This window comes from Electrophorus electricus, chromosome 11, assembly GCF_041902795.1.
Source record: "Electrophorus electricus isolate QZ-2024a chromosome 11, ASM4190279v1, whole genome shotgun sequence".
Taxonomy (NCBI): domain Eukaryota; kingdom Metazoa; phylum Chordata; class Actinopteri; order Gymnotiformes; family Gymnotidae; genus Electrophorus; species Electrophorus electricus.
In genome coordinates, this window is record NC_137507.1 from 13,484,052 (window position 1) to 13,506,789 (window position 22,738).

The following is a 22,738-nucleotide window of genomic DNA, read 5'->3' on the forward strand; positions in this document are numbered from 1 at the left end:
ATCCTTACCAGGCCTGCAGTTTTTTTTTCTCTTTCATTTCCATTTAGTTTAATCTCGCACAATTTTTTAAACATGCTTTGTGGTTACAGTTTTCACTGTTCCTTAGATTTAACTCTCCCTTTGTATCTGAATGTGAACGTGCTCCCCCTGGTGGTAGGATGTTGTAGTTGCAAGTTTTTCAGACCGCCAGAGATTCCAGACCGTGGCTCAAAAGTTAGCCCTCTCTCTCTCTCAGCAGTATTGCTTGGGCTTCAGAATGTATCTACAAATTAACTGTAGTGAACATTCCACTTTCAGTGCGGGGTGAAGGTTGAAAAATCAAAGTAAACATATTTAACATGTCTCTTAAAGATACTGTTTGCAAATACTGGCTTGTTTGCCCTGAAACAGATGCCATGAGGGGATTGTAGGCGGAGGTGGCCCTGTGGAATATCATAAAGCTTCAAAGGGTGGACACGTTTATGAGTCTTTCTCTCTCATTCTAACATTGAGATCAAAGGGCACTCAGCAGTGGCGTTGTCTTCAGGGGATGTTTCCACTAGACATCAATGCAATGCAAAATCCAGCAGTCTACAGCAAATGGAGCACATTAGGTTTTCTGCTCCTATTATAGCAATTAGCCTGTGCTTCATGCATTTTTCCCCTCAGGTACTCTCACTCATCAGGGTCTTAATTATATTATGGGAGTGCCTACAGTTGAGCTGCTGGTACAGACAATATTCCTTGCGGGCATTATGAACTAAAAGGCTTATAAACAATGTTTCTGACAATTCCATTGCGCTATAAAACATTATAGCCAAGAGAATGTTCTGGAAGATCTTTGAAGAGAAAGAGAGAGAAATATCATCAATTGCATTTGTTAGCTGGTGTATTTGGCATCAGATCTCTCAAACCCACAACTGCACTTTAGCTGTGCTTTCACTGTTTGGAAGCTCAGACAAATGGTCTCTGTTTCTTCTTAATTCTTTAAGATTGTGGGGGGAAAGAAAAGCAGTGTAATTTTCTTGGATACTGGAGGGAGGAAGATGATGTGTGTCACTGCGTTTTATGAATGACCCAATATTTCGAGAGCCCTTCCCAAAGCCCTGCCAAACTGCTAGCCCACATCGAATCTCATTACTTGAACTGGACAGCTAAATCCCATGAGATGACAGAGGAAAATTGCAACCATGTTTACTGTGCCATTGTTTCAAAATATGTTTCAGCAGTTCCTGTCTCTGAAGCAACTTGCAGCTTTCTGACAAACAGATGAGGATGAAAGGAAAGCAGAATATATTTCATGAATGTCTTGTACGTAAACATCTGTGTAAATCACGGGTCTTTAGAATTCATCCCAGAATATCTGACTTTTTTTAAGCACAAACAAAGCAAAAGAAACATCTGGTGACATGCAGGCAGCTACAGTGTGTTTTAATAGTATGAAAGCCTCTCAGAGAGTGGTAGTGTCCTACCCCTCTGTTCTCACTGATGTGTGCAATAAATGAACGTTGCACTCTCCCACATGCACAGAATATACTGCTGTAAAGCACAGTTGGTTATGTAATTCCCTAAATACTTTATTCTTGGTGAAATGCACAACCCATCAGTTTATGAAATGCTAGGAGTTTGTCCTTCAAGCAGGCTGGTACTTGAGATATGCAGGGCTTGTTTGTTCACTTTCATTGATGTATACAGTTATAGGCGTCTATGTAAAATTTCCATAGTTCCAAATGATTCTATTATTTGGTAAATGGTTAGTAAAGCTGGCAAACTCACTGAATTAAGTCCCATATGAGAGACTCGTCTCTGTTTCTTGCATGCGTGCGCCATACAGTCTTATGGAAATGTGAGTAGCTTTATGGTTCAGGGTCCAGGAGGAGTACAGATGCACACTACCTGTTTCAGTAGAACTGTGTGCAGGAAGGGCTCTGTGCAGCAGCCTATTCCATCAAGGAGCTTATTCATCATTCACTTGGCTTATCAAAACAATGAACTTTTTAAAATGCTCAAGATCATTGTGTCTTTCAACATAAGCAATATGTTCAGCTACTTTCAAGCAAAGATGAGACTAATTTTCTTATTAACACAAAAATACAAGGCTATTTCACAAGGTAATTTTTATGTACTATATATGACACCATAACATATGTCTCTCCATATATTGCTTATATGTACATATTCAGTATTCATTTGTATAGTTGTATTGTGTTCTATTGTTCTATGTGTATTTAAAAATAGCCTTATTTTATATTAAGTAATTTATTTCCTATTTTGTGTGCTCTCTGTATATCTGTAACTAGTCCAGTATATCAGTCTGTGTGAAATGTTTGGTATATATTTAAGTGCACTCAACAAGAAAAAATATTCTTATGTGTAATATTTTGAATAAACTGTTTAGGATTCTAATTTAGAAATAAATGGAATACGTGATATGTGAAAGTTGTATTTATTCCAGTAGAGGGAGACTGTTTCTAACAATACTGAGTTCCGTCTCCGCCTGTAGAATGGCCGGATCACGTAGCTCGTGATGTGACCAAACTCACACCAAGAGTGAACTCGTCAACCCTGTATTAGCATATTCATAGTCTTACCTATGTCCACGCCCCAGTTCCCAATACGACTGCAATTCCATAATTTTTCCACACGGTGGCTCTGCTGGACAGTTTATCCAAGTAGTGTCGTCGCCGTAAAGCCTATACGCGCCGCCGCCCTAAACTGAGCCGTGAACACCTCGCTGTCTAGCGCTGCTCCCGCCATCTTGTTTCCCGCCCTCCGAAATACAAAAAGTATATACTCTCGATTAGAGCTCGAAGCGTTCTCAGTCAGTTCTAGAGCCCGCCATAATTTAAAATAACATGTCGTCAAAAATACACACGAAAAAAAAGTCACAGATTTCATTATTTTATGAAGTTACAACAGAAACATATAATTTTTAAATAGCGATTCAACAAAAACAACAGCAATAATAATAATAATTTATATATATATATATTCTTTTTTTTTAATTGGCACTTGGAATTTTAGAAAGTAATTTAATATTAGTATTAAAGCTCTCTTTCCATCTTTCTGGATCTTTCTTAGAGAAAAGTTACCTTACAGCATTTAGACATACACACAGAGAGACAAATACACACAGAAAGAGTCAGACAGAATATGAGAATCATCACTGACATGTTTCAGTAGGACCAAGAAAAGGTTGTCTGGGTGCTTATGGGGGCCTCACTCTATAGTGCTGACCTAGTTGATGGCCTAGCTGGCGTTCACATGGGTGAACTGCGGGGTCCACCGATTGGCTAATTCTTTTTTAATGAAAGCTGTTTCACATCACCGCAATGTACGTGCTTGTGCACACTGACCTGAGTGAGAAAATACGCAGAGCTGTTTGTGGGCCTTAGTGGGCAGGGCGTGGGCAAGGGCCTGGCTGCAGGCACAAAAGCGCAGCACGGAGTGAGCGGGAGGAGAGGTGAAAGAGAGAAGTTTGTCATTATGTTGCCCGTGTGACGGACGCCCTGCTGGGACAACAGATGTGCGATGATGTCATGCCAGAGTCGGGGCGGGGAGGTGCCGGGAGGAACGAGGCATAGAGACGAGGGCGCACAGTGGCTGTGTGCTGCGCTCCTCCTGGCAGAAGAGAAAGCGGTTGACCCAGCGACTGGGAGTGGAAGTAGGAGAGGAGCAGCAACTCTGACACTGGCCTGTGTTTCCTCCTCGGCCTGCAGCCTGCAGGAGCGCGTCTTCCATTTAACTCTGCTTAGCCCCACGTGAGGGCAGTGGACAGCCAGCGAAATATAACAGCTCAAAGAGCTATGATGGAACATTGATGGACGTTTTGCTGAGTGGCTATAATCTCAAGCCAAAAGGCAGAATTTCCTACACTGGACTCAAGATAGTCAGCAGCACAAAGCCCAGTCTTTCCCACAGCTTAGAGTTTGTGATTTGATTGTGTGACTGCAATGCTAAACTTTCTGCCTCTGTCCCCTGACTCTCTCAGTGGCATAAGCGATCAATTGTTCTTGCGGTATGCGGTGACAATGACTGTTTGTAATTGTGCAGAGCTGGGGGGGGGGGCATCATATACAGTAATTGTGCTTCTCCCTGCCAGACCTAGGCTCTCTTAGCAGGGTCATACAGAGGTCAAAATGCTCTTGGTCACACCATAAATGCTATGTAAGTGTGTTTGTGTGTGTGTGTGTGTGTGTGTGTGTGTAGCCTACTGCCCATTGTACCATTAAGATAAAATTTTGCTTGCTGGCTGCATTACCTCCAAAAAACCCACCAATTCATTCCTTGTCCTTTTTCCCATAATAGCGATCATGTCACACTTGTACAGTGGAGAAGTTAATATTTATCGTCAGCACGATATAATTCCACCTGCACTGCCTTAAGTGCACACAAAGCTGAGCTTATTCTAAGAACCATAGAGGGTTTTATGCATAACAGGTGAACAGGCAGTATCTCAATCCGCAAGCAAGTGCACCCCAAGCAGGATCTTTTTTAAGCGGGAAGCTGCATGTGTTGAATTGACTAGATGGTTTTTTTTTTTCAGCTGAGACAGAGCCCTGTATACAGCAACGTCTCATCTGCTGCTGCAGGCGTTTGTGCCTGCCGTGATCCGGCATGACCTCTTCTCCATGTGTGAGACACCTGGCTGTATAACACTCGGCCAGGGCCTGCACCTTGCCACTGTCACACACTGCAGTCACAATGACCTCTGCGTGAGGACACTGACCGGCACCTAGGTAATCATTTGCCAGTGAGCCCTGAGCAACACTGCTGTGACAGCCATTGTCTAGACGACTGAAAACAGTGGCATCTGGTATCTGGTGTAAAGGAGTTGAATCCCATAAAGCCTTGAGCTGGCGCAGATATACAGTTTAAAAAAAAAAAATGCATATCAGCAAGATATTTTAGCTGCAGCTGTTATGGCCTGTGATATTGTCCATGTTTCTTGATTTTATGCTATTTGGAAAAGGCATTCCAAAGGCCGCAAATATGGGTTATAATCCAAGAATAATCAGGACACCTAATATTACTTTTTTTGTGAATATTGTTAAAGTTTACACCATATAGTATCCATTGAAACAATTTCAGTTTTGCGTGCACTTAGAAAACAAGGAACTTTGTTTGAAAATGTGCTTGTAGGTAATCTTTTTAAAATAGTTTAGAGAAGTCTTGTTGAAAGAAGCTGAATCATTATGGTAATTGCTAAATCAGATTAAATCACTTTTCTAACTGTTTTCAAGTTTTATCCTTAAAAGAAATTTGGTGCAGGTTTGCCTATCATTACAGCATTTCTACTGCACCCTTGTTGCTGTGTTCAGATGGTGAGTAACTGTCTCAGCCATTCCTTATATTTGGCAAATGATGATTATATGTGTGGGATAATGCAGTGTTCCATTCCTGTCAGCATGGCAAATCACCAAAACGCAAATGTCAAAGGGAATTCATATTTGGTGTTTATGGCAAGAGAATCAGCATGAGTGTTACACTTTGTGAAGTGCTTGCAGCTTTAAAAATATAATTGAAGATGAAGTATTATCATCTGATCTACCTGCCATCCACTGAAATTCCATGTATCCTCTATGATTTGTTTACACTGCTATAGTATACATCAAAAAGTAGCCTAACAGATTGCAACACTGATCAAAATGGTAACGGCCAACATCAATTATGTCTTAAATACCTATATTAATGAATATATAAAAACAGTAGCAAGTTGTTATCTTTAAATCTGATGATAAGAATATTACAAAGCGTTCCGGGTGTGGCATTGCAGCATGCCCCTTGGCTGTTAGAATTGGCTGCTGCTACGAGATCTCTCCCTTTCTTTCTCTCGGTCTCTTTCTGTCTCTCCCCACTCCCTCTCTCTGGGTCCCACCCTCTTTGCCACTGCCATCTCCCAGCTTTCCCAGAATGCCCTGTCTGAGAGCACTGGCCCGAAATAAAACTAAGAGGGCCCTCATGGAGAGAATGAGAGCTTTGTCTCAGCTGCCATTTACACTGTCTGGGGGCATAGAAGGAGAACTCAAAGAGAGTGTCTGATTGCAAATTAGCACGCCCTAGGCCCCCGCTGCTCCCCACCCTCCTGTGCTTTCGCTCCACAGGGGTGAGGCGTGGATAAAGTTCTGTATTAAAGCAGCATTAAGCATATTTCTGTCTCCCAGGTTCATCAGTGACCAATGCCCCTGATTTCAGTCAGGAGGAAATATAACAAGTTTGCGGCGTGCATTTGCTACTTCTGCCTTGCTTGTGTCTGGTTGTCTGCCTTGGCGGGGGTTGCTTAATATGCAAGCAGTGTTGTGTCTGAATCTGTGATTAGTTAAAGACAAAAGATAGCTTCTCAGCACTGCAGACGAGACCGCTTGACACCAGAGCCCTTTACGAGACGGTTTCTACTTGTGACTGACACGTGTCATAAAACAAGATGCAGTTAGTTAGGTTATGACTTTCTTTGGAATGAGATGTTATATACCATCAGCAAGAAAAAAAGTTCAATAATGTTGTCTTTGACTTTAATTTGAGTTGATAATTTAAGGTCAGTAAGTAATCTGGAAATAATAAAACTTAATTGCTAAAAGCTTGTGTATGATTTACCTTTTATGTTTTCTTAGTTTTGGGTTTTGGTTGTAAAGACATGGATCAGATTTTGTTTCTTTATTCCTTCTTTATCTTCTCATTTTGTAACACTGGAATTAAGCGAGGTACATATTACACTATAAGAACCTGATAACCCTCTTTGTAATCCCTATGTACCCAACGTTGATCCTGACGTGGCCGCTTTGTAGGACACACACACACACACACACACACACACACACACACACACACACACACACACACACAGAGAGAGAGAGAGAGAGAGAGAGAGAGAGAATATGTTTTATATCTTTAATCTGATTACCTTTGTCTGTATGTGTAGACACATTGGTCTATAGCACATATTCCTCTTAAACTGGATATCGCCCCACAAAATAAATAAATAAATAACTTGATATCACCTGGCATGAGTAATTAGAGATGTAGTGACAGGCTAAATCTAATCTCTGCTTTCACATGTTCACCAGTGTCAAGAAAAATGAAAGAAATCATTAGTTTACATGAACATTACAATTTAACAGTATTGTTTTACTCAGTGATAGTGCATGTGTACCAGCATAATTATTTACACCCAAACCATATCCCATTAGTGAAGAGTTCTTATTTATATGGGAATAGGCCTATACAAAAGAATGAAACACAGCAGCTGTGTCAAAAGTTTATGTAGGCCAAGAAGAAAAGGATAGAAGATGCTGTATTGATTTAAGACAATGTTAGCGCTATATCCCAGTCTACTCTTAATTTTTCTTCTACAGTATTTGTATATATATATATATATATATAATTGCTTATAACTAGGATGTCATTTGTAATTGCTTAACTTTTTAATACTAATTACAATTCATGCCAGATATACATTTAGCTCACAGATTTTGTTTAATCAAAGGTGAACATGAATTTAGCATTGTCTGGATCTTGTAGTGCAAACAATTTCAGTACCTTTATCCCACTCCCTTGTTGCAGCAATACTTATTACAATTTAAGCATGTGAAACCTATTCGACATAATAGCTGAATGAAGCATCTAAAACATACAAACTGTTAGGCTTGACCTTTGGGGCCTCAAGTTAAACTTTAATATCTACGGCAATCAGACGTGGCATTTATTACAATAATCAACTCATGCAAAAATACACTCTGCATACATCAATTTGATAAATGTTAAAGCTTATCAAATATAAAGCTGTTGTTTATTAAATTATACGTTACTCAATAGCCTACCTTATAGTTGCAAAATAAATGGAGCCTACTAATAAACATGTTCACAACATAGAGAGTGCCGGTTTTTTGGCAGCAAATAAAAACATTCTTGATCCCTGGGGTAATATTCGGAGAATGAATAATCTAAGCGCGAACTGGCACCTCATAAACTGTATCTTAATTTGGGTGACGCAGTTAAGTGGTGTTGAGCGCGGGGATATATCAGGACAGCGGGCATATATATTAGAGTACCGAGGTTTGAGGTTTGCAGTGCTGTTTGGCTTTTGTTATGTTATTTTCAATCACTGTATATATAAATATGTGTCAACATTTTGAAACGTTTAAACGCTTTCCTCTAAAGCATACGCAACTTTTAAGTAAACTAAAGTAAATTGCAACTTGTTTGGGGCAGGGTAAGTTCGTTTTTGGGGTTTTCTTTTTAGCTTTTATGGTCACTTTACTTTTGTCTTTTCTCGATATTATTATATAAAGTGAGGATAACGTTACAATGATTTCCCCTAGGGTTTGATTTGGCTGTTGAATAAATCAGCATAACGTCGCACATGTGACGACACTAAATTCTTTCAGAGTTTATTTAGCACAAAGTTCTTATTGAACAGAGTACTTCTCGTTTATATTTCTTTTCTGTCGATCTAAAGGCTTATCAAATGGCGGCCAACTGTTTATGTCCCGGTTAGCTCATTATTTCGTCGAGTAATCTTATGAACGGAATGTAAAAAAAAAAAATGGATTCGCAATAGGCGACGGCTGTATCTTATCTAGCCTACTGTAAATGTTGCACTGTACTCTGGCAGAAGTGGCATTAAATAGGAAGGCAGGCTGCAGTCTGGCTCTTGTGTAACGGTCGCCGTGAATCCCAGTTCACCTCAGTTGAACTTGTGCTATCCAGTTCACAAACGGCACGACGCTGTCAGTCCGGTCTGGCTGGTGTCGCGAGGCCGCCTCTCGAGCGACGAGGAAGGGGAAAGCGATTTTGACCGTTGAAAATGGCAAAGACCCCCAAAAAAGTCCCAGCCTCTCGACATTTGTTAGAAAGCCTGAGATAGTGTCCGTTATCGCTCCGTTATCGCGGACAGCGACACGCGAGAGACGCTGCGGATCTCCTTTTCTCCATCTCGTTTCATTGTTGCCGAGGTGCTTGCAGTCAACAAAAGTAACCGGGGAGCAGGAATTCGCCATGAAGAATGACATCTCTCCACTGCCCGTCGACTCGGACGGACTGGCTTTCATTCGTGAACTTGAACTTTAACTTGAGAACTGGTAGTCGAGCAGACCGACTCCGGGCAAGTTTTTGATATTTGTATTTTACAATAACCAAACGGACTTGAGTAATCAAGCTTTCGAAGAGACATGGCTGTAGCGATACAGCAATCGTAATCCACCACGACGTAAGTTGTTAAGGTTTTTTAGTATTCATATATCGCGTAGATGAACTGGTTAAAGTTTATTTCTCTCTGCGTAAAATCTCAATTATGTGCCAAAGGTGCAGAAACTATTATTTGTCTGGCGAATGTGAAGTAACTGTTGACCTCATACCCCACTTGTGTGGACCAGCTTCCCACAAAGCCTAATTCTGGAATCCACACCGCCTTTCATTCTATTAGAATTAAACAGAACGATTCCTATAAATCCTATTAATTAGGACCGAAGAGAAAGAGGATAATGGCGCATCAACATATCTGCATTACCGCTAAGAGAAAGGTCATGTTCTTGTGGCCTGTTTTTTGGGGGGGGGTTTTGGTGTGTGTGTGTGTGTGTGTGTGTGTGTGTGTGTGTGTGTGTTTGTTTGATAATAATGACTCATAGCTGGTTTTCTATAGACTGGCCAGAATGTCGATGAAAGGTCATATCTGCTTATTTAAATCAGGAATACATTTTGTTACAAACCAGTGCGTATTTGATTATACTACTTAGGCTATATTAAGGAACAGTTTCCTCTGAAATTAGGCTGTTCTCCTTGAGACATTCAATAGTCCAGAGTACAAGCTTCCACTATATTTTATTATAAACCAAACATCACATTTATTTTACTGTATGTGAGATGGAATTTTTGTGATGTTGTTTAGTATTTGTAAAGATTGTTTAGACTAATGACTTGTTTTCTTTGTTCATATTGTTGTTAAGGATATTAGTTTACTATCATATTCATTAGTCATTAACTTGGATTTTGTTTAGCGAGAACCTTGCGATAGCCTCTTTATCCTATGAGTTCATAGTGTTTGCCTTTTTTTACAGGGTGGATTTATTGACAATAATTACAGGCTAGTATGATAGGATCATACTAAGGTTGCTGTTGTAGATGATTCCACATATAATTAGTGATAGCAGGTTTATATTTAATCTGTGTGTGTGTGTGTGTGTGTGTGTGTGTGTGTGTGTGTGTGTTTGTGTGTGCGTGTGTGTGTGTGTGTTTGTGTTTGTGTGTCTTACAGTGCACCTTAAAATGGCGAAAACCTGTGCATACAGTTCTTGACTTACACCCCTTACAGTGTTTCGCTTGTGTCTTGATCAGGTAAGCTTTTTCATTATAATCTCATATTTTGCACTCTTGGTGGGCATTTATCAAAAGCAGAGAGATGGTGTAGTGTTTTGCTGCAAATATTACAATGTTGCACAAATGTTGTCTTCACTTTTTGGTAATTATAAACTGCATGCATTCGTATCCAGACATCTGGACAACACCAAGATGGACAAATTTGTTAAACAAATTTAGTAGGCTTAGAAATTAGGAACTATTCACATTTTTGTCCTAAGGCTAAAAGGTTTATTGAGTTTAGTGAGTTTTACTTCCTGATCAAAGAAGAAAACAGCTCAGATAGTAAAGATGATCTCTTTTTTGTGGGTGTTTATGTAATTGTTTTATTGTTGAGTTTCAAAGAACATTTGTGCTTAGCAAGTTACTGTGTAAGTATGAAAGAATACATTTAAGAACGGATTTGACCTTAGATAATCCAAAAAACATGCACACATGCTACAGCATGTTAATGAATGTCCTCTGAGTTGTGCTGTGTTACTAGCGTACTCATTGCACTATTCCTGAGACTGTCACAGTTTTAGTCTTGAGGATTTTACTCTTTACTGGCTGGCAAATTATATGAGTGTATTTTTGAGGGAAATGCCATACACTCTTCGACTGCTTTTCCAAGATAGTGTGTCCTTAATGAGAGGCTGATTGATTGCCAGTCATCTAGAAAGTGCTTTTAAGATTTTTCTCAGGTGTTTTAACTTGGTCCCTGGACACTCAAGGGTTGATCATGGAGGAATATGAACCAATAAGGACCTTGGCTGAGATTTGTGTGTGTGTGTGTGTGTGTGTGTGTGTGTGTGTGTGTGTGTGTGTGTGTGTGTGTGTGTGTGTGTGTGTGTGTGTGTGAGATAGAGAGAGAGTGTGTTGGGGTGCTTTGCAGGCCAGTAAAGCAGCAACAAGACAGACGATAATATGAGGGCCTAGTGTTAATTTAAGTAAACAGGAATTCTCTTTGAAAGCAGAATTTGGAAAACTGATACTTGTTCACAATGTTCCTGAGGCATTACAATAATGTGATGATAAAGTAAGAATGATTTATATTTGTAATAGATAATTGGGGATTGTTGATTTACAAGGCTGTCAATATCTAAAGCCTTCACGAAAGCCTTTAAAGCAGTTGCCTTTTATCAAACACTTTGGCCAGTCATATTCTTTTCAGCTTGTAACAGTATGGTGTCAGGATGCCTCTTTTAAGTATCCTATGAACCGCCATGCATGGCTGTACATGCCACTAAGAAGAGTGCCTTGAAAAAGCATACAAAATCAGTATGCAGTGAATAGGTAGGGGCATATTTCAACCCAAACTTTTCTGGTGCATAATACAAACCCATAGCAAGTAACTCTATGGTTATCATATAACCAGCAACTCTCTGGTTATCGATGTACTAATGATGATCTTAATTCTTTGATAAGCAGTGAAACTCCAGAGGTTCTCTATATAGGTTTTTTTTATTTTTTACCATTAATGATATATGTTTCCTGCATTGTAAAAGTCTAGAATGCTGACCTCATAGTGGTCGTCAAGCTTCCAGAACCTCAGCTGGTCTCTTTTCTACAGTGGTTACAATAACACACAGGCTGACTTACTGTTCCTATGCTGTGACAAGCCTTGTAGCCTGCCATGTGGCTAAAAGTGAGCCAATGAGGCAAGGTCTATGACAGGACTATGACATATCATGTGACATACATAGCTGTGACCAGTGCAGAAGAAGGCAGCGTTCCTGTTCATTTGCCCTCACAACCCAGCAAATCGACCACTAAAGTGCTGTCAGTTTCAGCGGTGCAAACCAACTTTTCGAAAAGAGTCAGTCGGCTGTCGGTTTCCTCCTGCTTTGATGCTGTCACTCAGCGTACAGCCTCTTTTGCCAAAAATAGCTTTGGGTTTACATCTCCTTTCTGTGACCATGTTTCACCTGCCATGCAGCTCAGAGCTGAGTAACGCGTGTCGGGAGTCCGGGCACGCTGAGTGGCTGTGGCCAGAGCCCTGCAAGCACAGTACAGCTGACTGAATTTGTGCTGTGTATGCACTGGAAGTGTCTTTCCATGACTGGCTGCTGGAACTCTGTCCGTGCCAAACTGTTAGTCCCACAGGAATGTCTCCCCAAGCTCACCACTGCACGATCGGTTGACAGAAATCTGGCGTCTGGTGTTGCTGTGCTCTTTTTCCTTTTCTTTTGGACTTTCTCTCCGTCCCTCCTCTGCTTTTGCTGTGGGTCTCACCCCCCCCCCCTTTTTTTTTTTTTTTGCTTTTTCCCCTATAAAGAAGGATGCCAAGTATGTAATGTGTCAACATGACCTGCCCACAGCGCTGTAATCTGCTGATTTCACTTTCATCTCTTTCAGCATCTTTCATATGATGTGGCAATGTTGACCCAGGCTTACTGTGTATGGCTTACAGTGCTTGGAACATGTGGGATAGGACGATGCTAGCACAAGCAAGTCAGACCAGCTCGTCCGAATGCTTTAACAGGCAGGCCTCTGCTGGTTTACCTTGGCCAGCTATGGCTGACATCGAGCTGTAAATTGAAAATAGAGCAAGCTTAAAACATCTTTCCCCACCTGATGCATTTGTGTAGTCAGGCTTAGGCGTGGACATGTGTGTGCACTGATCTCCTGAGTGTGACGGGTATCTGGGGTGAGTGGCCTGTGCTAGCAGCTCAGGCCTGGGCTCCGTTCCGAGCCTGCAGTCTGCCGACAGGCTGGGACTGGCGCTGAAGAGGCGTCCGGGGGTGAGCAAGAGGAGCATGTTCTCACCACTCGGGCTGCATCCGATGGCTGCCATGGGCATTATGGAGCATTACAGGACAGGGAATTGGTACAAGGCTGCTTGGAACCCAAGCACAATGGGACGGCCAGGGTGACAAACAATCCCCTCGTCTCTGAGCTGCGGTTTAAATGTAATATCAAGATATTACCTCGCATACTGTATTTGTTTATGCTGTGCATTTTCTGTATGTGTCTATGTGGGGATGTGTGTGTGTGTGCACGTATGTGTGTGTGTGTGTGTGTGTGTACATGCATGCATTTGCATGTTTGAAAGAGAAAGAGAGAGCTGGTTTCTGAGTGACGAGCTCTTAAGTGCTTGACCTAATTTTGCAGGCAGTGAAGAATTCGGCAGTGAAGGCCTTCCTCTGTGAATGTGTTTGCTGCGCTGGGTGTTTCCTCCCAGGGTCTAACAGGAAGCTCATGTTCGAGTTCATCTGAGGACAAGGAGAAGGCTTTTCTTTCCACTGTGGATCTTTTTAAGCGGGGGAGGGGAGTGGGGGGGGAAAGGGGGGCTGTTCTGAATCGTTCTCTGCAATCTGGCATGTGTTTTAGCTCCCTATACTGCTTCATTGTCTATTTTGGCTGAACCCGCAGTTTTTTCACTCTGCCAAGAAAACATCTATTTTTTAGGCTACGGTGAGTAGCCGAGGTCCAGAGTCAAAAGCAAGTGACTGAATCCGGAGGATAGGCTGGGTTCTCTCATTACGGTGCCATTCTACATTCCAAACTGAGAGGACCTTGTTTTATGACTCAAGTACATAAAATGAAGAATAATGCTGCTATAGTAAACATCCTCTATACAAGAGTAGCAAAGATTAGCAACTATCTAATTACATAAATAACAGAGGTGTTATGACCCATATTTTGTCATGATGTTATAGCTCTTAGTATGCTGTATCATTTTTGGTGTGGCTTTGCATAAATACAAGTATTATATACTATATTGCTGACTAATGTATTTAAACATCATTCAGCATTAAGGAACATATGTCCTGCAAACTCAGTAACCCCTCTTCATTACAAATGTTAGGTTATTATTAGCATATGCAGTGTTTTGGATTTTTGCCTAAAATGATGCAAAGTGTTCGTAACTGTTTTGATTTATCTTCCACAGACTGAGGAGGATTTTGGAGATGAGAGAAGAGTCTCATTCATGGCTGGATGACACAGGTGAGAGCTAATCAGCAGAATAAAAACAGATGGTAACAAAGCAAGAGAAAATCAACCTTTGTTAGCAGTGAAATTTTTCAAATCTAGGACATTTTGCTTCATGTTTGGTACATGTTATTGTGGTGAAAGTGCTGGAAAATTGCACAAATAGGACTTTGTCTCTCACTGGATCTGCCTGGCAGAAATAAAAGGCAGATTTAGAATGAAATACTTCCAATATCTCACTTGTTTGAAGATTGATGATCAATGAAGCCTTAATGATCAAGATGCTATTTGTCTTTGTCGTAAACTTGTCATCTGATGTGCGTGAGGGGTTTGGGATTAAATTTTGTCCTCTTAACCCAGTCAGTTCACCATCGGCATGACTGGAAATAGAACATTTTGTGCTTGCAATCTCTCATCATTGCAGAACAACTAGCTCCCGTTGTTATCGGATTATTTAGATTCTTTCTTCATAAACATTTTATAGTCAAGGCCTTTGTATTGCCCTTTTTTCAGACGTACTTTGCAAAAGTTTTTGTCCTTCTCACATCATGTAATGTTTCTTGTGGCATTGTTCAACGTTTTTCAGAGCTGCGGCTTTCTGCAGCACAATCAATGACTCGCACAGATCTTTCTTCTTTTCTGAGAGATTATGCTGTTGGTTTATCGGGGTCATCCCTGCAACGTGCTCACAGATGAAACCCAAAATAAATTTCAGACTGAAAGAGCAGCACTTCAAAGCTCATGAGTGAAAGTAGTTGAAGGAGGAGGGGCCAGCCCTCTGCCAGTCAGGTGGAGCCTTCAATGATGCGTTTCACACTGCTCTGTTATCTCACTGTCGCACTCATGCACTCCGATCATTGCTCTTCATTTCATTTGGTCCTCTCACAGACTCGCAGGTCATTTGCAGGTGTCTTCCAGATGCAGTGCCGCTCTGCGTGAGCACTCTCTGGGGGTTCAACCTCCTGTTAGCTGGAGCCCTGGCTGGAGTAGTCAAAGGCCTTCTGCCAGAACCCAGCCGCAGGACAAGAGTAAAGGAGATCTTTTCTCATAGGGACACCCTTGAAACAGCTGCATCCCCTTTGGTTTAGCAAGATAGTCCAGGCTTGTTTTTTGAAGCCAGCGCTGCGTTTAAAAACGTGTATGTGGTTGAAACATTTTTTTAAAGGAGGCGTAGTTAACCATATCACGTTTCCATTGCCAGTCATATACATAGCCACTACAGTATCTCTACTGAGAAATACCAAAATGTCTGTGGCTGTGTGTTGAATAAACACTTTGCTCTGCAGTCACCATTTTGGTTTTCTTCTGAAAACATTACAAAGCTCTGCATTACTGCACAACATCCACTTCACCCCCCCATGAAACAGCCAATGAGAGGAATGATCATTAGAATATCAGCACCATCAACTCTGCAAAAACTGAATTAGGGTGTACTTTTTGTGATAATCTTCACAAATATATTTTAAAGAATGTTCTGTATTAAATACTAAGTAAAAACAAGAGAGTAAGCAGCATTGTAAGTAGACACTTGGGGTTTCTCACTTACTGTTTCACTCTATCAGCAGACACTCAAACAGTGTAATATATTTATATAATATTTAGCATTAATAAATAATATCAATATTGGCAAAAACACTATGAATAATAGCAACACTGAAGACTCAGTGAGAAATAATTACAAAAGTTTATTACAAACAGTACTATCTGTGACTTGTATTACTCTGTGTTGTTCACTCTACGAGCTTAACATTAGATTGCGGTTGATAATTCATTCCGCTTGAATGACATCATTTGACCCTTATCACCCAGAGTCTCCTGTGCATAAATTATGCTGACCCAGAACACTCTGACTCAGTGACTTGATAAGCTCTAGAGGTTTTCCAGACCCCCTATAAAGAGAGCATTTTTCCAGCACCCCAGTCAGATATAATGCATGCAGCTATTCCTATTGTTATCCAACGAGGAATGTCTGCTTCACACACCATTTAAAGAAAACACTGACAGAAGCGACCATCTCATGAATCTTCAGAGTATGAAGAAAATTTGAAAGTGTAGTATGTATATTTTAAAGTCATGAATAGTGTCTTTATGTTGTCCATTAGTTCTGAATAGGATTAAATGTACAGTGTTGCTGATATGTTTGCTCCAGTTGATAGCAGAGTAAATATTCTCTTTTAAGATCTATATGGCATTGAATTGTATTCAGAGATTTTAAGATTTAAAGATTTCATAATTTATTTAATCTTTTTAGAGACATATTTAAAAGACATGTTTAAAGACATGTTAAATGAAATGGAATTTTTGTGAGATGTATTATAACAGGTTTTTTTTTATACCTTACACCCCAGTACCAAAAGTAGGAGTTATAATAACTGCTTCTGTGTAACAGTTATATTTTGAATCAGCATTTTCACAGGAGGTAGTCCAGTAATCCCTCTGTTCACAGCAACATAAACACTATAAAAAATGTAAAGATATCTTAGCATGTATTTAAAAGTACATATGCCTTCAAGCTATGAAATCATCACATTGCATGTAATTTACCAGAGGCAGAAGCTGTAGTTTTGTTTCCCCATTCCACTAAAATGAAACTCTTGCCTCTCAAAATAGATGTTTGCATTGAGCTTACAGAAAGTACTGGCTACTTAAAGGTGGTGTTTTCTCAGGTTGTTAGGCGTGTCATTAACAGTGACATCGGACTGCCACAGCAGACTGGGCTGTGTGCTGGCCCCCTGAGCTGGTAGAGCGGGGCCGCTCCACGCATCGACTACAGCCGCATTGTCAGCTGGGGCTCATTTGAATGGTCCTTTGGTAGTTTGTGCAAGCAAGTCGGAGCCATGTGCATTTGTTCCAGTCGTGAAGGTTTACAGGCCCAAGAAAAGGGAAAGAGAGGAGTACCATAGAGCCCCCTGTCCTCCTCCTCCTCCTCTTCACCCCTTCATCTCACAGCACCTTTCCGCATTCGCCCTCTCTCATGGGGTCGTCAGGCCCTCCTCACCAGCACACGTGCAAACACACATGTATGAGCATGTGTGATTGTTTATGTATGTTTGCGCTGAAGCACCTTAGATGTCTAGGCAGTGATTTACTCGTCGTCAGGGATAAGTCACTGCAGAGGGGCTTCCCTGGTAGCCTTCAACCAATGCTGAGAATAATTTGATTCTCACACCTTAGCCTGCTTATTAAGAATGTTCATGCATGTGCATGTATGTGTGTGTTTGTATGCCTACATTGCGAGGGAGCGCAGCTGATTAAGTGGACCCTCTTCACAAGTGTTTGTGTGTGGTTTAAATGGCTGCGGTGCTGACATGACCGTACTCAGACATGCAGGCTGAGACACAACCTGAAGATTCAGGTCTTCATAATTAATCCCCCTGTGAGCACTGTCCCACTCTATCGGGCTTTAACTGTGTGCCCGCCATATGTCCTTTATCATGGCTCTGCTACACTTAGTCATACCAGTAATCATTAACTTAAAACATTCAAGTCCATTTAATGATTATTTTGGATATGTCATGAGATGGACATTGATTTATCAAGTCACATGGCCCACATCAAACTAATTGTTTCCTGTGACGTTATTTATTTATTTTATTTTTTTTTACTGAAACTACTCATTTTATAGTTGGTTACATCTGATTTTGCCTGACAATGGCACTTAATCCTACTGTTTATCAATTAGTGTTTCGAGTGAAAGTGCATATGTGTGCATGTTTGTACATTTGCATGTGTATGCATGTGTTTAGCATGGCTGCAGTAAGGCTATCTGCGGTCCTGTGTCTAGTCCTCTGTGGCTGTCGTGGTACTGCTCTGTCCGAGCCAGATGTGTGAAACCCTACACAGAGGCAAGGGGGCTTCTTTATCTGCATCTATACTACATGCAGGCTGCTTTTGTTGTGGCCTGCGTGCTCATGACTGTTGGCATCTATAGACACCTCACCCCCACCCCACCGATCAGGTGTGGCTGGCTGTTGGGGACACTGGATCCTGAAACAACGCGGGTCAGTAAAGCCCAGATTGTCCGGGCTGTCTCTTGTTAGTAGGATTTATTGGAAAATGGGATTCTGGATTTTAAAGGAATAGCACATTTACATTTACAGATGTTGTCTTTAAACTAATGAATATCTATATATCATCTAGATTTTGTGGTCAGATTATTTAATTAGTAGGTATGATACTATATTTTGTCTTAAAGTTAAACCAAAAAAGTCATCAGTTTGAAAGGGAAATTTATTTGAATTTAATACTCTTATATAATATAATAATATAATAAGGTATTTATTCATACTTCACTGTCTCTGAGCCGAGACTGGTTCCAGATGTCACCTATTTCAGTCGTATTCATCTTCAGGACAACAGAAGGTAACAAACAGTGCACAATGTTCAATAGTAATTCTCTGTTTTTGGGCTTCAGTAGATGAACATTAAGCAGTAGAGCAGCGAAGGCTAGAAACTGGCACTGGAAACAGAGTAGTATTACACCATCCTTACCTCATCCTATTAAAGGCCTGAATTCCCACTGGGAGAGTGCTTGCACAAAGACAATTAAAGAAAATAAAAAAATAAAACAAAAAACCGATGGCAGGATAATATGTTTTTGCAATTACAAGTCTCCTCTGCTGACCTATATCATCCCTTTAAAATTACATGTAATGGGGTTAATACCCTGGAGCAAAAATGACAAGTGCAGCATACTTGCAGAAGTGGTGTGTTATACACTCAGAAAGGTGCCTGTCAGAGTCTCCACCCTAGGACACTTCGCAGTTGCTCCTTTGCTCCTGATTGGTCCATTTTGGCTCTGGCTCCACCCTAGAAGTTCCTGCTTATTATTAATGGTTTCTTGTTCATGAACACTTGAAGAGAAACACATATATACAGTTCTGGAAAAAAATAAGAAACCACTGAAAAATTGTAAATTTCGTTGGTTTTCTTATTTATGTATATGTTATAAAATGTAAAATTAATATTTTTGTTTTATTCCATAAACTACTGACATAAACTATTGTCATTTACATCATTTATTTGCAGCATTTATTTTAATATATTCAGACTTCAAATAATACAAAGAAAACAACACAACTTAGGAAGAGTTCAGAAATCAAAATGGTAGAATAGCCCTGATTTTTAATCACAGCTTTCATGCATCTTGGCATGCTCTCCACCTATCTTTAACGTGATCACCTAATCAGTACCTCATTAACTAGAGTGTGATGTGCCCATCTTGGAATTTAACAGACTCTGGAATGGAAAAGGTGAGGTGAAATTTTGGACTGGTGGTTTGTTTATTTATTTATTTATTTCAGAGCTGTATGTAGTTGGTTGACCACTACGTTTTGAAGTCTTTCTTTATTCTGCTTATAATTCTTAGCTGTTCTTCCAACTGACTAGTTGCTCTTTGTTCCTTGTTGCCAACATTGAGTGTATAAACTTGGGCTGTCTGTATGTGTGTGTTTGTTTACATCTGTGGATCTGCCTGTGCTAACCCTGTCTGCCTGTGTTCTTGACTGCATTGCTGTTCGATAGCAATTCCTGAAAAAGCCCCATCCATCTGTTAGTGACTGCCATCCTTTACAGTTCCCATTGCTGTTCCCATTGCTGATTTTCACAGCAGCTTTACATTGTGCCATTCACATGGGATAGGGAGGGCCGGATCATTTGAACTTTTGTAGCTTGTCATGCAATGAAAATAATACAGACTAACCACTGTAATTATGAAAGTGTTTTAGTGCAGCTGTGACTTGGATTTGAATCATAATTTGGACAAAAGTTTTCTTCTTCCATGCTCCTTAGTGCAACGCCCTTTATAACTGCCTTACCATCTCATCACTGATACTCCTGTGCCACCTCCCCACTCCAACCCAACATCCACCCCCACCCCCACCTCCCTGGCTGTTGTGTTAAACATTTCAAATTCTGAAATCTGCTTGATGCACTAGACAGTTTGGTGGGTGTGGGTCCCCGAATTTGCCATTAAACTCAAAGAGGCTGTTTCGTGCGTGCTTCTCCGGGGGTAGTTGTATGACTCTGGGCAGAAGGGAATTGGGTGTGGGATCGGCTGAGGCAAATCCTGGACGTCCTGTCCATGCTGATGGGTCACGACGTGGCACATGTGAGGACAAGCTGCAGAGGCCCAGAGCCTTTTAAGAGCCTGTGTTCTTCCTGATCTCTCCTTCTCTCTTCTTTCTCTCTGTCTTTCACACACCTCCAGCACTGGGCTGTACACACGGGGATGAACAAACTTCATGGTAAATAGTTGTTGTGGCCTGCAGTCCAGGATGAAAGCTTGGCATAACAGGTAGATATCAGAATAAAATGTTTTTGAGGATGACCTGCTTTTGGCCATCACCTTTGGGAAGTGTTAATAATAATAGTTTTGCTGAAGAAATTACATTTCAAGTGAATGATATCCAGGAAAATCAGTTTCTGATTTGTGTGGAAAATTATTTCTTGTTGTTTGTTAGAAATTCAGTTTAATTTGTGTTAAATATCTGTCAGGTTTATCAAAATAATGCAATAAAACTTTTAGTAAACTGTAATAGTTAAATAACCTCACATTGCTATTCCTTATGGATTTGTGTAAAAAAAAAACATTTGAAAGTTATTAGTGAAAGTTATTAATAATGGACATATTCCAAGTTTTAAAAATATCAGTTTTTAATATCACAGTGGGTGGGGTTTGTTCTTATGAACTAAATATTTGTACAGCCTTTTGTTATACTAATGACTTGTATGGTTGGAGCTTTAGTTAACATTTTCCCCTCAGTGTTATATTTTATATAAGATTCTTTAGACTTCCATTCTTTGATATGCAACTTTTTAAAGTAAGTTAAAGTAAGTGACTAAAGTAAGTGACTAAGTGAATCTGTATTTTCTACCATTTAAATGAATGTCCCTGCTTGTACAACTACTCCTATGGAAGTAACACATTTGGAAGAGGCAGAGTTAATGAGCATGTGAGATAATGCCCTAGAATCCTGCTCTTCTCTTGAAGCATAATGTGCTTCACAGAATGTTCTAGCCTCGTCCGTGTCACAGGCACTCACAATGCGAATTAGCAGTTGCACTGGAGACTAGTCCGGATAAAAGCTGCCTTATCTGTCATTTTTCAACCTCTGTGCCATTTTAAGGTGAGTTCTGTTTTGCGGGAAAAGAAAAGGAATGTGGTTTTGCAACAGGCAGGTTAAACGGCTTGTCATCATTCATGTATTTCATTCATGTATTTAATCGACCTTCTTGTTATGCAGGTTATTTAAACATTTTCTCAAATTTTGGTTATTTATATTGATTACTTACCTGAAAATACACTTGATTTTCTAAATAAATTTTGTATGTAAAATCGGAATGAAAATATTTTTTGCACATTTCACTACAGAGTAGTAATCAGTGCAGATAACTAAATGTTTATTGCATAGATTTGAGTATCATATTTAAAAAATAAAAATATGCAAATTTAATATATCTAAGACCTAACGCTCTTAGTCACACCTAGAATATGAAAATTATAATATCAATACCGTTGCATGAAGGGGAGAGGTCGGCTAGCTCTTTCATTTAAATCTCACGTTTTATAGTTTGCATGAAATTCTGTTTCATTTTAAAGTTATTTTCATCCTTGGATTGATGTTAAAATATAAATATGCAGATAGGTACTGATTGTGCAGTTTTATTCCATCCTTTATTGAATTATGATGGAACATAAAAATGCAGACATTTACTGATTTACATTTTTTTTACAGTGTGTTTTAATAAATCTGGAACAATTTATCACCTGAGCTGGGTTATCAACTGAACATTATCATTTTTAATCTGGAGATTCAGGGTTGCATAGATTTTTAATTAAATACTGCAAATGTGCACCATGTGTCTTCTCTAAAGATGTTTTTATCATGTAAAAATATAGAGAAAGCATACACACAGTCATTTAATTTAAATACAATCTCTTGCTTTTTATGGAAATGTAGTTACTGCCTTGCAGCACATCTACTTGTTGGTAAAGGGAAAGTAAGATTAATTAATGGATGCAACATTGTCATAGCACCTTTAATTTATTTTACAGTGAGAACATCCTTGAATCATTTAACATTGTCATTTTTGCATTGAGACATAGCTGGCTTGTCACATTGGATGGTTGGGAAAAGTTTCATAATGTTTTTAAATTTATGGCAGAGGGAATCAAAGTAATTTCTTGGATCAAAAAGCAGTTTTCTGTAGTCTGGAAAAAGATGGGAATATAAGTGTGTGAATCTTTTGATGTAATAAAAAAACTTTTATGACTGTCACTTGCTTTTAATCAGGTTTTATCATCAAGAGAGTTTATGTATTTCAAGAGAATGGTCCTTTTGGTCTCTAAAACCATTCCTCTTTGTTTGTGTGTGTGTGTGTGTGTGTGTGTATTTGTCTCTATTTAGTCACGTCCCGTAGTGTATTTCAAATACTTTGGTAAGTAGCATTATTTTTTGTTGAAATGAAGCAATAGCCTGAAATAGAAAGCTCT

The 22,738-nt window shown here is 39.9% G+C and overlaps 1 long non-coding RNA gene across 3 annotated transcripts in view; it reads left to right on the forward strand.

Moving 5' to 3' along the window:
• Window positions 1–7,584: 7,584 nt before the first annotated feature.
• Window positions 7,585–22,738, forward strand: part of LOC113591545 (uncharacterized) — a 28,291-nt gene continuing 13,137 nt past the window's right edge. For all 3 annotated transcript variants that reach the window (XR_014126170.1, XR_014126171.1, XR_014126172.1), the window contains exons 1-5: window positions 7,585–9,184; window positions 10,229–10,308; window positions 14,204–14,259; window positions 20,453–20,539; window positions 22,653–22,683. This is a non-coding gene — a long non-coding RNA (uncharacterized LOC113591545). The remainder of the gene's footprint in view (window positions 9,185–10,228; window positions 10,309–14,203; window positions 14,260–20,452; window positions 20,540–22,652; window positions 22,684–22,738) is intronic.